Genomic DNA, 15,805 nt, shown 5'->3' on the forward strand with positions numbered 1-15,805 from the left:
AATTGGTAAAGAAAAAGACGTATAGATCAATGAAATAGAATGGAGAGCCCAGAAATAAACCTGTGAACATATAATTAATTAATTTATGACAAAAGAGCCAAGAATATACAATGAGAAAAGACAATCTCTTCAATAAATGATGTTGGGAAAACAACACAGCCACAAGCAAAAGAATGAAACTCAACCACTATCTTACAGCATACAAAAAAATTAACTCAAAATGGATTAAAGACTTGAATGTAACACCTGAAATAATAAAACTCCTAGAAGAAAACATAGACAGTAAGCTCCTTAACGTAGTTCTTGGCATTGATTTTTTGAAGCTGACACCAGAAGCAAATGAAACAAAAGCAAACGTAAACAAGTAGGACTACATCAACCTAAAAAACTTTTGCACAGCAATGGAAATCAATAAAATGAAAAGACAACCTAGAGAATTGGAGAATATAATTGCAAATCATATCCTAGGAAACAATATTCAAAATATGTAAAGAACTCATACAATGTACTAGCAAAAAGCAAACAATCCAATTTAAAAAATGAGCAGAAGAGCTAAATAGATATTCTCCAAAATAATACATTCAGATGGTCAACAGGTACAAGAAAAGATGTTCGACATCACTAATTATCAAGGAAATGCAAATCAAATCCACAATAAGATTCACCACATACCTGTTAGAATGGCTATTATCAAAAAGACAAGAAATAACAAATGTTGCTGAGTATGTGGAGAAAAAGTTGTACACTTGTGGAGGGAATGTAAATTGTTGCAGCCACTGTGGAAAACTGTATAGAGGTTCCTCAAAAAGTTGAAAAATAGAACCACCATATGATCCTGCAATCCCACTCTTGGTGTTTACCTGAAGAAACAAAAACACCAATTTGAAAAGATATGTGCACTGAAGTTCAAGGTCATTATGCTAAGTGAAATAAGTCAGACAGAGAAAGACAAATACTATATGGTTTCTCTTATCTATGGAACATCAACAACAAAAAGCTTGTAGATACAAAGAACAGATTAATTAATTTGAATTTTTTTGTTGTTGTTAAAAAAAAGAAAATATACAGAGGACAGCCCAGTGATGTAGTGGTTAAGTTCACTCACTCTGCTTCAGTGGCCCATGGTTTGCCCGTTTGGATCCTGGGGCAGACCTGCTCACAGCTCATCAAGCCATGCTGAGGTGGCATCTCAGATAGAAGAGCTATAACTCTACAACTATGACACACAACTATGTACTGGGGCTTTGGGAAGAAAAAAGAAAAAGAGGAAGATTGGCAACAGATGTTAGTGCAGGGCCAATCTTAAAAAAGAAAATATACAAAACTACATGATAAAAGCTCAGCATCACTAATCATAAGGACAAAGCAATGAAAAACAATGAGACACTGATTCATATCAATTAGAATGCTACTACTGAAAATAGAACATAAGTGTTGTCAAGGATGTGAAGAATTAGGAGCCCTGTATGCTGTTGCTGGAAAATAAAATGATACAGTCACTGTGGAAAACAGTACGGTGGTTCCTTAAAAAAAATCAAATTAGAATTACCATGCAGTTCTGCAATCCTATGTCTGTGTATATATCCCAATGAATTAAAAGCAAGGCCTCAAAGAGGTATATTTACACACCCATGTCCATAGCAGCACTACCCACAGTATTTAAGAGGCGTAAGATATCCAAAGGTCCATCAATGGACAAATGTGTAAAGAAAATGTGTTATATATAAAATGGAAGAAATTCTGAAATATAGAATGAGGTTGAACCTTGAGAACAATATGTCACATAAAATAAGCCAGTCACAAAAAGACAAATACTGTATGAGTCTACCTCTATGAAGTATCGAAGGTAGTCAAACTCACGGAAACAGAAAGTAAAATGGTGGTTACCAGGGGCTGAAGGGAAAGAGAAAAAGAGTTGTTAATTGGTGTAGAGTTTCAGTTTTGCAAGACAAAAACGGTTCTAAGCGTCTGTTTCACAAAAATGTGAATAAACAATATACTTATCTCTATACTTAAAAGTAATTAAAATGGTAAAATTACTTTTGCATTTTACTACAATTAAAAAAATAAAATAGGAGCTGGCCCAGTTCCATAGTGATTAAGTTTTCATGCTCTGCTTAAGTGGCCTGGGGCTTGCGAGTTTGGATCCTGGGCATAGACCTGTGCGTTGCTCATGAAACCATGTAAGGAGCTACATACAAAATAGAGGAAGATAGGCACAGATGTTAGCTGAGGGCCAATCTTCCTGACCAAAAAGTAAAAATAAAAACATGAAAGATAAAATAGTATATAAGAGGAGAAAATATTTGTGCAATAAAAGTCTGAAAACTCGACAACTAGAAACTCAACTCTGTGTCAGTGAATACAGATGGTTTATTTTAATGTTAAAATATGAGTCTCATGTCATTCTACAAATTAGTTTAATTGCCATTTAACACATTTTGACATAATAGTGAAAGTTGAGAATCAAGATTTCTTTTCATTTTCACTCAAAGTAACATTAGGCAATTTAAAATAAACCTCTTAAACATAAATATTTCCAACTGATCTTATCTTCTCCATAATAATTAACAGAAACAGTTTTCTGTATAGACTCAGAAGCGCTACTTTTTCCAAAGGTTTCCTTTTCACTAATAAATATTGAAAACAGAAAACACAAGACACTCTTCTAAGAGCTCTATCTTTCGGATGTACAGTCAAGCCAGGTAAAGAAGCACATAGAAAACAGAATAGCTTTCAAACATTTTACAAGAGTTAAAAAATAGTTGAAGTGTCACACATAACTTTTAACAATTTGGTAAGAGGTTAAACGTGATTGTTACACAGGAGGGAAGTATCTTATGAACTACAATTTTCTGGGAATATAACTGACATTTAACCATTTGTAAATACCTAAATTCCTTCCTCAATAAGACATCATAAATAATTTCTTACCCAAGTGTCTAAATTATTTGAGACTATAAATGAAGTAGATTTTCTTTATTTTACAAATATAAAGTGGATTTCCTTTGGTAATGTTTTTATACATTCACTATAGTTCTATAGGAAACACATTTATGGACCAGATATGATTTTCTTGTTAATTTGATGTTTGTGCAATGGTTCACTTGTAGTATTACTGTAGGGAGCTTCTCAGACAATGTGATGCTTGATAAATATTGCAAGCGACTCAAGACAGGGGGACAGCATTTAGGCTGAGAAAATTTCTGCGTCAAATCTTCTGAACCTTCTGTGTGGCTGTAATTAAGACATACCATTTACAGAGTTGTTGGCAGGTTTTAGGGAGAAAAAGCCAGCAAATATGTGCAAGTGACAGAAGGCATTGTCTCAAAGGATAAGAGATGAAGGAAAAGATCATTTTTTGGGAGGTGTAATCCATAGAAACTGGTTATTTTCAAGTTATGAAACAAGACATGAAATACTGTGTTTACCTAAGGAGTAATGTGAGAAATGACTTCACTTCAGTTTTCCTGTGTCATTGTAGGAGGTTAATTCTGATCTATTTGAACTGCCAATCATTACCCCTAATATTTTAAGTGTATATTTTACTACACACAGGATATAATTGCATGTGTAACATTTTAAATACCTACTACATATTATCACACACCAATTATAAATATTTGTATACATAAGATATAAATATGTTATGTATCTAATATATCACATAGTAAACAAAACATTTAAGAGATGCATGTTTATTACTTCTAACATGTTAAGTGTAATAAAGGTGGAGATATTTGACTAAATTTCACATTGATGTAAATCTGCAGTAGCTATAGGTCTTAATTAGAGGTTTCTTAGGTTCATTATACTAGATTTAATAAGCACAACTCAATATAAATATTTCTTCTTTTAACAATCTTTGGTAAAGTGCTTTACTTCTAAAAAGTAGTTTATACCAAATGCTAAAATCTATTCTATTGATTTAATTTTTTTCCCCTTGCTTTTTCTCTCTATAGTAAAAGTGAAAAATAAGTTATTGAGCAATCTCTAGGGACCCATTTGCTCATACATACATACTGTAATAGTTTTAAAGAGATATGGTTCTTTTGCTGTTTGAAAATAGTGAAACATTCCATGAAATTCTGTCATCTTTATTTGCATGTCTGGTCACTTGCCAGTGGGTCCATATCTGGAGTCAGCAAATTGAACTAAAGGGACAGATACTCAAAATTTTAGACTTTGTCTGTCATACAGACAAAAACTCTGTCAAAACTATTCAATTCTGCTTTGCAGCAAGAATGGAGCAAGATGTAAATCAATGGCTATGGTTGTGTTCCAGTAAACACATTTATGAAAACAATCTGTGAGCCAGATATGACCAAGGCTGTAGTTTGTAGATCCCTGCTCTAGATCTATACTTACCACATCAAGCTCAAATCATTTCTCAATTATTATATTGAAAGTAATTTATTACTGATAATTCTTAAACCCTTTTACAAACTTTTGAATTCTACTTTATAAGAAAACTAACGATAAGAGATTTGGAGTTAGTCTAAATTCACCTTACACTTCAAAATCTTTCTAATATCTAATATCTTTCTAAATACATCTTTCTTGAAAGATGTAATTCTCATCATTAGGAAATATGGGTCACAAATTCTATGGAGAAAGTATCAAGTTTGAACTCTAGCTCTGCCTTTTTCAATCTATATTCTTGGAAAAGTTGCTTGATCACTCTGTACCTTGATTTGTTCATTAGTAAAATGGGCATAATAATAGAAAATATTTCTTAAAATTGCTTAATGCTTAAATCAACCAATGCATAATAAAGGCTTTGAATAATAGCAGAGGTGTATTCACAAGAGATGTTAGTTGTTGCTCACATATATAAATCTCCTAGAAATAAGGGCATTAATCCTAGCTTATCCTATCAGTGATATAAATCACTAAAGAGTAATGATTAACATGCACTTTTAATAATTATATTCTCTAAACTCATGGAATTAACGGATTGAAATTTATAGTTTCTTACATTTAAAAAATTCCCTCAAAGTGAATACTTTGTAAGAAGGCAGCAAGACTCTCTATAGGAAATGTGAGTATGCATAAATCAATAATGCCTGAGTGAAAATTTTATCTGAACATATTGTTAGGCTACTACAGTCAATATTACCACATGTTTGACCAAGTGATTATGTAAATGAAAACAGGATGTAATGTTCTTGTTGTTTAAACCTGGGAATTATGGAGTTCTGTTTTTAAAAATAAAATCATGTCTATGTTATTAGTACACATGTCCTTGCTTTATTAATAATAACTGGTAACATAGAGTCAGTAAAGAAGACAACTTGAAATTAAAAACTTATTATTTCAAAAAATCAGATCAGAATTTTTATTTACTTTTTTCACTTAACTGCTTTCTAAATGGCCTTCAAATAGTCAAATCAATTAATTATGTGCTTAGGACATACTTTTGTATGAGTCCTATTACTTTCTCTGCTAAAAGTCTATGCTACTATTTGCAGTGCTGAACACAAAAAATTTGTGTGGGAGAGAGGGAGGCAAAAAATATGGGTCTAGGAGAGGATGTAACTTATGTATTCTTTTACATATGTGTTATGCTTGCCTCTATCCTCCCCACCGTGCTATTTTTAGCCTCAATTTAAAAAGATTGTAATTGAGAATTGGAAGGGTAACTGACAAGTTATTTTCACAGCTTGTTATGGGCTCAGCTGGAATTCAAATTGAGGAGGTCTGACCACAGAGATTCTTTTGCAACCACTGTGCTATAATACTGCATCCCATTTAAAATGAAACAGCCTATAAATGGGAAAGGGAAAACCTCTTACCACACTGTCGCAATGACAGACAACTGATCCTCTATTGTTAAGTTCCTATTAAAAATATTCCTCATCACATGCATGGTGGAACTTATAGAAAATGGCGTCTGGATCAAGCTTGTGCAAATGAGGAACAATTTTAAAGCACTGGTGCCTTAATTTCTTAATCAGTAACACTATTAGGTTTTATTTCTCCTGCCAGTGAAAGAGAAGGGAAAAGGATGAGAATTTGATCTTAGAGATGACAGTGCCATATACTAAGAATGTCTGCTTGTGTTATCCCCTTAGTATCGGAGAAATCTGGCAGGGTCAATAAATGAAGTGATATATAGATAATGCAACTAACACTTGGAAGTGTGGAGGAGTATGAGAAGCAAGGAGTAGAGGAAGGAGAGAGAGAGGCAAAGGTACATGGTAAATGCTTAGTGAAATTTAGGAAAAACTAATGCTTCTTGGAAAAATTTCAAGAAATTTGCCACATTTTATAGTTTCATTATCCTCACACCATTACTATGTTTCAAACTAGACTGCACATTCCAACTCCCTGGAGAGCTTTGTAAATTCACCAATGCCTGGGCTTCAATCCTGAAATAATCTACATGATTTGATCTTTAACTGTGTTGTCCAATCAAGTAGCCAGTAGACAGCTGGGCCTATTTGAATTTAAATCAATCAAAATAAAATAAAATAAAATACAGTCACTCACTTGTCCTGGCCACATCTCAAGTGCTCTGTTGTGATAGGTGGCTAGTGGCCACCATATTGGACAAAACAGATAACAAAAAATTAAATCATCGTAGAAAAATATATTAGTTTGTGTTGGTCTGGAGGGGGATCAGGCATGTGTAACTTTGAAAGCTGAATTAGGTCATGATAATGTGAAAACACGTTAGGAAACCTCTGGTCTGTACATAGATTATTCTAAAAAGTGTCACCAAGTACATCTGCACTGATTTTGCTTTTGTAGGAGGCATTCAAAATGAATTCTTTAAAGTAAAACATTTGCTAAATATAGTATAATAATTTTGAGGAAGTTATTTTCTTTTTCCAATAGAGAAGAACTACATCAAGAAGAGACTTTCAAAAAGTCTTAAGTACAATTAATGAAAAAAAATGTAGAATGGAGCACTGAAATGAGAAAATGAAAAGGAATTCACTTAGGCAATTATTTTGTGCCTATTTTATTTTCCTAAAAGTTTTCAGTATAGAGTTTAAGTAGTTCTTTATCAAAGAGATTGAAATTATAAAAAAGAAACAAACAAATTCTCGAGCCAAAGAATTCAGTGAATGAGATAAAGAATGCAATAAAGACTATCACCACAGAGTAGAGCTGATGGAAGAAGGGATCGGAGGATAGGAATATAGAAGTAGTTCAGCTCGAAGAAGATAAATAAGATTTTTCAAAAAATGAATAAACCATATGAGAGCCATTGGATTCAATCAGAAAAACAAATATAAGAAAAATTGGCATACCAGAAGGAGAAGAGAGGGATAAGGAGATAAAGGGTTTATTTAAAGAAATAATAGCTGGAGCCAGCTCCAGCGGCCTAGTGGTTAAGTTCTACTGCTCTATTGTTGTGGCCCAGGTTTGGTTCCCAGGCACGCACCTACACCACTCATCTGTCAGTTACCATGCTGTAGTGGTGGCTCACATACAAAAAGAGGAAGATTGGCAGTAGATGTTAGCTCAGGGTGAACCTTCCTCAGCAAAATAGAGAAGAAAGTAATAGCTGAAAACTTCCCAATCCCGAGGAAGGTCTTGGATATACAATTGCATGAAGCTAGTAGAATATCATATTATCTCCATGCAAAAGACCTTTTCCAAAACACATTAAAATGAAACTGTCAAAAATCAATGATAAAGCAAAATTTTAAAAGTAGCCAAGAGGGGGCCGGCCTCGTGGTGCAAGTAGTTAAGTGTATGTGCTCCGCTTCGGCAGCCTGAGGTTCACAGGTTCGGACCCCGGGTGTGCACCAACGCACTGCTTGGTAAGCCACGCTGTGGCGGCGTCCCACAGAAAGTCAAGGAAGATGGGCATGGATGTTAGCTCAGGGCCACTCTTCCTCAAGAGAAAAGGGGAGGATCGGCATCGGATGTTAGCTCAGGGCTAGTCCTCCTCACAAAAAAAAACAGCCAAGAAAAAAGAATATAACCTGTAAAGAAACACCCATTAGGCCATCCGAGATTGCTCAGCAGATATTCTACAGATCAGGATAGAGTGGAATGGCATCTTCAAACTGATGAAAGACAAAAATTGACAGCCAAGAATACTTTATCTGGCAAAGTTATCCTATGAAGGAGAGATAAGGGCTCTCCCAGACAAACAAATTGAGGAGGTTCACTACCACTAGATCTGCTTTGCAAGAAATACTGAAAGGAGTTCTTCAAGCTAAAAAGAAAAGACGCTAGTCAGTGACATGAAAACATATGAAGTACAACACGTGGTTAAAGGTGAAAATAGTCAGAATTAGAGACTGTAACTCTATATTAGGATGATGTGTTAACTGCTTAACTATAATATAAAGTTTAAGAGAAAAAATTATTACAGATAACTATAGCTACTATAATTTGTTAATGAATACACAATATAAAATAGGTGAAGTATGACATCAAAAATATAAAATTAGAGAAGTAAAAGAGTAAATCCTTTATAGGCAAACACAGATAACTGCTATCAGCATGAAATGGACTGGTTTAGCTATGAAATATTTTATATAAGCCTCTTAGTAACCACAAAGCAAAAATCTACAGTAGATTCACAAAATATAAAAAAAGGGGAGACAAAACATATCACCATGGAAAACTACCAATTTACCAAGGCAGGAAGAAATGGAGGAAAAAAGAAACAGTGGAGATTTAAAACAAGCAGAGGGCACACAACATGATGTCATTAGTAGGTCCTTTTATATCAATAAACAGTCTAAACGAAAATGGATTGAATTTACCAATCAGAGGCCCAGAGTGGCTGGATGGACAAAAACCAAGACCCACCTATATTCTGCCTACAGGAAACTCATTTCAGCTCCAAAGATGCAGATAGCCTCAATGTGAAGGAATGGAAGAAGTTATTCCATGCAAGTAGAAACCAAAAACAGTGGCAGCAACAAACCTATATCAGACAAAATAGACTTCAAGTCAAAAATGACATCAAGAGACGGAGAAGGTCATTATTGAATAATAAAGGAGTCAAGAAGCTGTAACAATCATTAATATATATGCATCCAACAATCAGAGTATAAGATTTTTATACATAGGGCCTCTTTTGGTATTCTACTCTGTAAGACACAAGAACTCTTTGGAGAGTATTGAGCAATTATTTTTTATTGAAATATTAACAGATTGAAGCAAATATTAACAGAAATACACAACAGTATATGGCATAGAGTCAGCAGTGAGTAAATCTTTGTTGATTGACTGATGAAATTAATAACTAGAATGAAAGGAAGTGTTAGCATTCAGTAAGCACTCCAAGTTGGTTCCTCTGCTTGCGTGTTAAAACAAGAAGTCACATGTCAGACTGATTGAAGCCATAGGTTTACAGCAACAATATATGACATGAATTAGTTAAAAATGAAAGGTAGCATTTCCATTTTTGCTTTGAATCTGAGGAATGAATTGTGAGTCCATCAAATGATGACTTATTTTTACATAGATTATTGCAACATATGTGGGAGTAAAGTTTACGAAGATAGCTAGGTCTAGACTAGGGATTCTCAGGCTCAGCACTACTGACATTTGGTGATAGATAATTCTTTTTAGTGGGAGCTATTCTTTGCATTGTAGAATGTTTAGCAGTATCCTTGGCCTCTACCCACTAAATGCCAGTAGCACCACATCTTCAAACTGTGGAAACTAAAAATGTCTACAGATATGGCCAAATATCCCAACTGCTCCCAAATGCAGAGCATCACTGATCTAAACATAAATGTAAACTTTGAAGGATGGGAGTAGATTTACGAAGCAGTGACAAAGTGTTCACTACTGTCCAAAACACTTTGTACATTATTTAAATAAATCCTCCCAACGACTCTTTAAAATATTGTTATTATATCCTTACCTTACAGATGATGGATTGAGATAGAGAAATAGCTTATCTAATGTCCCATGCCTTATAAGTGGTGAAATAAGGTCCAAACCTAGGTTGTCTCACTCTAAGTCTTAGGAACTTCACCAGCTCATTGTACTGTCTCTTACATTAGAAAATTTTTGAGATTTTTTTTTAATTTTCTAGAGAGAAGGTTAATTACCTTTGATTTTTATCTTATGCATTGGACATCCTAAAGATGGGGATACTGTCTCATAATCTGAAGGATGACTTTGGAGACACAAAAAATGAGTGAGACAGAATTCAAGGACCTCTTAACTTGGTGTGTGGACTTGGGTATCTTTATATTTGGGTGTCTTTATATTTATTATTTTCACAGAAATTTAACATTTTTCAATCAGGAACATAGGCAACAAATCTCAGTTGTGTTAGCTATATGTGACACAGTGGAAACCACAGGTAAATTGTATTAAGTAAACTTGTTTAGTCTGTTTCAAAATATCATTCATAACTACTTCAAAATTAAGATAATTAGACTTCGTTATTTCCGATCTTATTAAAGAAGCAAGCATGTGTCTTTCTCTGTCATTGTACTGGATCTGGGAAGATGGTCCAGAACCACCTTCAAGGCCTAGGTCATCCATCCTTAGGGTGCTGGGAGTGTTGACAGCTGACAGCTCTTACCTAAGTCTCTCTCCCAAGAATTTCCCTCTGCCTAAGAGAACTGTATTCTTTCCTTTCTCCCATTACGGAATGTAAGGTGTGAATTAAACCTATATTTAAATAAGTCAAAAAACAGAAAGAGCAATTGTACCAAAGATGAAGATTATATAACCTAGAAGCCTTTATTTCTTTCCTTTAGGGGAAAGTATAGTGAGTTTGGATCCATGAGGGTTGTTTGCATCAAATAGGACAAAAGTATTACATTATTGACTTGATTTGGAAGTTAAAAATTGATAAAAAGAGGTATGTTTGGATGCTGTGGTGAGAAAGGTACTAACTGTAGTGTAATATCTATTGTCAAGAAGGCTTCACCACCATTGCCTTCTAATTTCTCTTTTGTGTTGCAGAAGATAGGTTGAATGCAACATTTGTTATAATTCCCTCCTCTGTAGGGTCCTGTGTTAGAGTTTTCCAAAGAGCAGAACACAAGCAATCTTTTTCACATGAAAGAAAGGTAGAAGTTTTATGCTCAAGGATGATTGCAGCTGTTTGTTGGGCAGACAGGAGACACAGCGGCTTTTCAGGGAGTGATTGACAACCAGATGCTTTGCTGGAGAAACTGAAACGACTAGTGAGAAGTTTCTCAGAGATTCGTACAAATTGAAGCAAATTTCTGTAGAGATTTTGACAACACTCACATTGCTATGCTAGACTATGATATTCATGTCTGTCTGCCTCCCTAGTCTATGGTAGTGACTTTCTTGACCCCACTCCAGCAGATATTCCAACATTAATGTAGGCCCTAATTCTTTATTCCTGGAATATTTAAAATAACTTTATTTTCTTGATTGAACATAAAATTATTCAGATAGTTCCAATGATGGAACATGCTTTTGGAAGGCAAATACCATAATATCTATATGAGAAGTAGAGATAACTACTAAGCACAGTTTAAAATAGAGGGAATTTTAAAACACCATTATTTTCTATTTGACCTGTAGATCTCCTTTTGTTTTTGGAAGGCCATCTACAACTGTTCGCAGAATTGCCTATGGGAACAGCCTGCTGCCTATTTCTTTGTTTGTTTATTAATAAATACAGGTTCTTTAGAACACTGGCACATCCATTTGCTTGTGTATTTTATGGTACCCTCAAAACTATGACAGATTTGAATGGTTTGCCAATCCTTGTATTTTCCTAATTCCTCTGTCCTTCAAAAAGTAAGATTTTTTTTCTTATCATCAACTTGACTAATTTGGTGGAACTAGACTAAATAAAATTATTAATTTTTTTGCAAATAGATTTAGGATGTCTGAAAGAACCTGTTACAGGCAGAAAGTATCCACTTACTAGCACTCCTAACTTGACCAAGTAGCATTCATTTTTAATTAACTGAATTCCTCCTTAATCATTTTTGATACCTTTGCAGTGTTTCCCTCCCTGAACTGCTTAAGATATAGAGAGCACTTTAGGGACCAGCCTGGTGGTGTAGTGGTTAAGTTCACACGCTCTGCTTCCACAGCCTGGGGTTCGTGGGTTTGGATCCCAGGCGTTGACCTACACATTGCTCATTAAGCTATGCTGTGGTGGTGTACTATGTACAAAATAGAGGAAGACTGGCAAAGATGTTACCTCAGGGACAATCTTCCTCACCAAAAAAAGAGAGCATTTTATACCATAAATTTAATGTATTAGACATAATTGGATAGGTGATTTGATAAATCAATGAGTCTGATTGAATTATATTTTTTATCAATTAGTCATGCTAATTTTCTCTCTATTAAGAAACTCTAAAAAACTCTGGGACCGTATAGTTTAGAACACATAACAGCAACGTTATGGCAAAACAAATTCTTTTTATTTTTGCGAGGAAGATCAGCCCTGAGCTAGAATCGGCCAATCCTCCTCTTTTTGCTGATGAAGACCGGCCCTGGGCTAACATCCGTGCCCATCTTTTACTGCCTTATATGGGATGCTGTCACAGCATGGCTTGACAAGCTGCGCATTGGTGCGCGCCCGGGATCTGACCCCTGGGCCGCCACAGCAGAGGGCGCGCACTTAACCACTTGTGTCACTAGGCCAACCCCCAAAGGAAATTCTTTAACCATTGGTTATGATATTGCTTCCACTATAATCCAGTGAGCCAACATATATATAAAATAATAAAATCACTAGTGAATACTATCCATCCATGTGCACATGTCATTAAGTCTAGCCCATGTTCATTTAATTCATTAAAAAATATATTTTTATAGTTCCATTTAACAGTCAGCCTCCATTGCCCGTATGGAAGACAGGAGAAAAATAATTACAAAGTAAGAGTCAGTCAGGCAGCCTCTTCCCCACTGCTTCTGGCTGGTGTCCTTTTGCTTCGTTAGTTCTTCTCACAGAGTAACTGCAAAAACACATAGGAGGATCATTTTAAATGGATTCTTTTGTGGAGAGTAAACTGTAAAGTTTGTATTGAATCACAGTTAATATGGAACAGTAGGAAGCTGCTTGCACTTCTCCTTCCAAATCTATAGTCTGATATTTATTTTTCTTGACAGAAAGATAGACTGCTGATGTGTTTTAATTATTTGAAGAAAATCACACATATCATTCTCTGTTTTTTGGTGTCTTCTTCTGAAGTATCTTCTTTGTCAGTGATACTGATGAAATTGCCAGTTTGCGCACTAGAGCTTCTGTCAGATAAGTGAGATGAACTAAGTTAATCACCACATATTTATCCCCAGCTTCTCCTTCTCTCCCGACTCTATACCTTCCCTCAATCCTTTACCTGCTATCCTGCAGACATACTGCATGTCTCCATTACATCTAACCTAGTAGCTATATCTTCAAGTATTTTCTAATTCTCTACCTTTTCACATCCCTCCCTCTTTTCTTCCTTCTATTTCTCTCTTTGTTACTTCCTTTCTCTTTTATTTTTCCACAAAATATTTGAATCCTGTTTTTTGCTTTGTGCTGTAAACATGGAACAAATGCATAACTCATCTAATGTACATATATTACATAAACAGTGACAAATCCATATCTCTCAGATTAACTGTAAATACATTCATCTGAAATTAGCAACCTGTGACTTTGAGTATCTTCCTAATAAGAGGAAACACACATTCTCTTTGTAGATGTATAGAAATAGAAATGGATGTACAATTTGATAAATGCACCAGAAGCACAACACACTGCACACTTTCAATTAAAAAAATATAGAATAACTGTCTAGGACTAGTATGTCTTTACTTAGACAAAGAGAAATTTATGTAGTCAAATTTTTTAACAACTTCATCTGCATAAGAGTACTTTAAACTTTGGCGCTAGTGCATATATTTTCCTGATAAACATTTGTCATGTAATTTGCCTCCTTGGAGACTTGATATTCCCCTTAACTTAGAAGACAGATAAAATTTGGAAGCTATAAAGTATAATGAAGTTATAATCTGTAGGTATTTGGGTATTACTGGCTACTCTTTCTTCTTGAGGTATGTTTTCAAAAAGAGTGTGTTTCTATGTGCTAGGACTATGCATTCAAGGCATCTATCCTATATGGACCATTGAACAATTGAGTTAGCTTAAGCTAATTGCTGGGAAATGCAGTTTCACGTATGCAGTCTTTAAATATCCATTCAGCCAAGAATGAGCCTTGGGCCTGGAACACTTTTTTACCAGGAGATAAACAGCCAACACAGTCAGTGCCAGGTTTATCACCTAGTGTGGGAATATCCTTGTTTCAGATGCAATGAGTCATTTTTTGTCTCTGCTTAAAGCCTGAGTGTCAAATGGCACCTGAACAACCCCGGTGTTATATCTATCTTCTGTGAGGAGGAAACAGGATTCCTCCACTGTGACAGAAGAGAGATGCATGTAAGTGAGTTGCCCTGCATTGGCCTCTGTGAGAGAGCTGCTATCCATGGGGGACCAGCACACACTACTGAAGATCATCTCATTCTGTCTTTTTTCTATGTGAGTAAAGTGTTTTTCCATCAGTACTTTATTATGTTACATTTCTTTGGTGACTCTGATTCTGAAATAAAGTGAGTAGAAGTATTTAGAGTCCTCCCCTGGGATTGGTGACTGGTGCCTGGTATTCTGCTGGGCACTAACGACTTATAGTTTTATACCATTCACATTTAGACAACACATTGTCTTCAAACTAGAATAAAGAATCCGTATTGTAAAGTATTTGTTAAATTAATTTATGCAATGAAATAATACCAAATTTCATAAAGAGTTCATTCATTCATTTAGCAATATATATATATATTTTTAGTGAGGAATATTGTCCCTGAGTTAACAATTGTGCCACTCTTCCTCTATTTGGTGTGTGGGACGCTGCCACAGGAGGGCTTGATGAGCAGTGTGTAGGTCTGCACCTGGGATTCAAATCTGTGAACCCAGGCTGCCGAAGCAGAGCATGCAAACTTAACCACTATGCCACCAGGCCGGCCCCTAGCAATTGTTTTTTGATCACCTACTATGATCCTGGAATTATTCTAATTTGGGGTATAAAGACACAAACATTTTTCTTTAAAAAAATGAATAGTCTAACAAGAAGACAGATTTGTCTACCCATGAGGTCTATAACGTATGATAGATCTTTATTTACAAGATCAATAATGTATTATAAATATTTCCATAAGCACTAGTACAGGGAATTGTCAATCTCTTTCAGTGGACTGGAGATTGCAAGAGAAATTTCGGGGAAAACTTGAGGGAGAAGATTGTGTTTTAGCCATCTTAAAATAGGATTTATTACTTGAGATATTAGTAGTGGTATTGTATGGGAGACAAGTTGAGGACAGACACTTGCTAACTCTTTTTCTTTTTTTTTTTTTTTTTTTTTTTTTTTAATTTTTTGTTTATTGCAGTAGCATTGGTTTATAACATTGTAAAAATTTCAGGTGTACATCATTGTACTTCTATTTCTGCATGGACTACATCATGTTCACCACCAAAATACTAATTACAACCCATCACCACACACATGTACCGAATTATCCCTTTCACCCTCCTCCCTCCCCTTCCCCTCTGGTAACCACCAATCCAATCTCTGTCCCTATGTGTTTGTTTATTGTTGTTATTATCTACTACTTAATGAAGGAAATCATACGGTATTTGACCTTCTCCCTCTGACTTATTTCACTTTGCATTATACCCTCAATGTCCATCCATGTTGTCACAAATGGCTGGATTTCGTCGTTTCTTATGGCTGAGTAGTATTCCATTGTGTATATATACCACAGCTTCTTTATCCATTCGTCCCTTGATGGGCACTTAGGTTGCTTCCAAGTCTTGGCTATCGTGAATAAG

Source organism: Ceratotherium simum, chromosome Y (genome assembly GCF_057802395.1).
Source record: "Ceratotherium simum simum isolate JZ-2026a chromosome Y, ASM5780239v1, whole genome shotgun sequence".
NCBI lineage: Eukaryota > Metazoa > Chordata > Mammalia > Perissodactyla > Rhinocerotidae > Ceratotherium > Ceratotherium simum.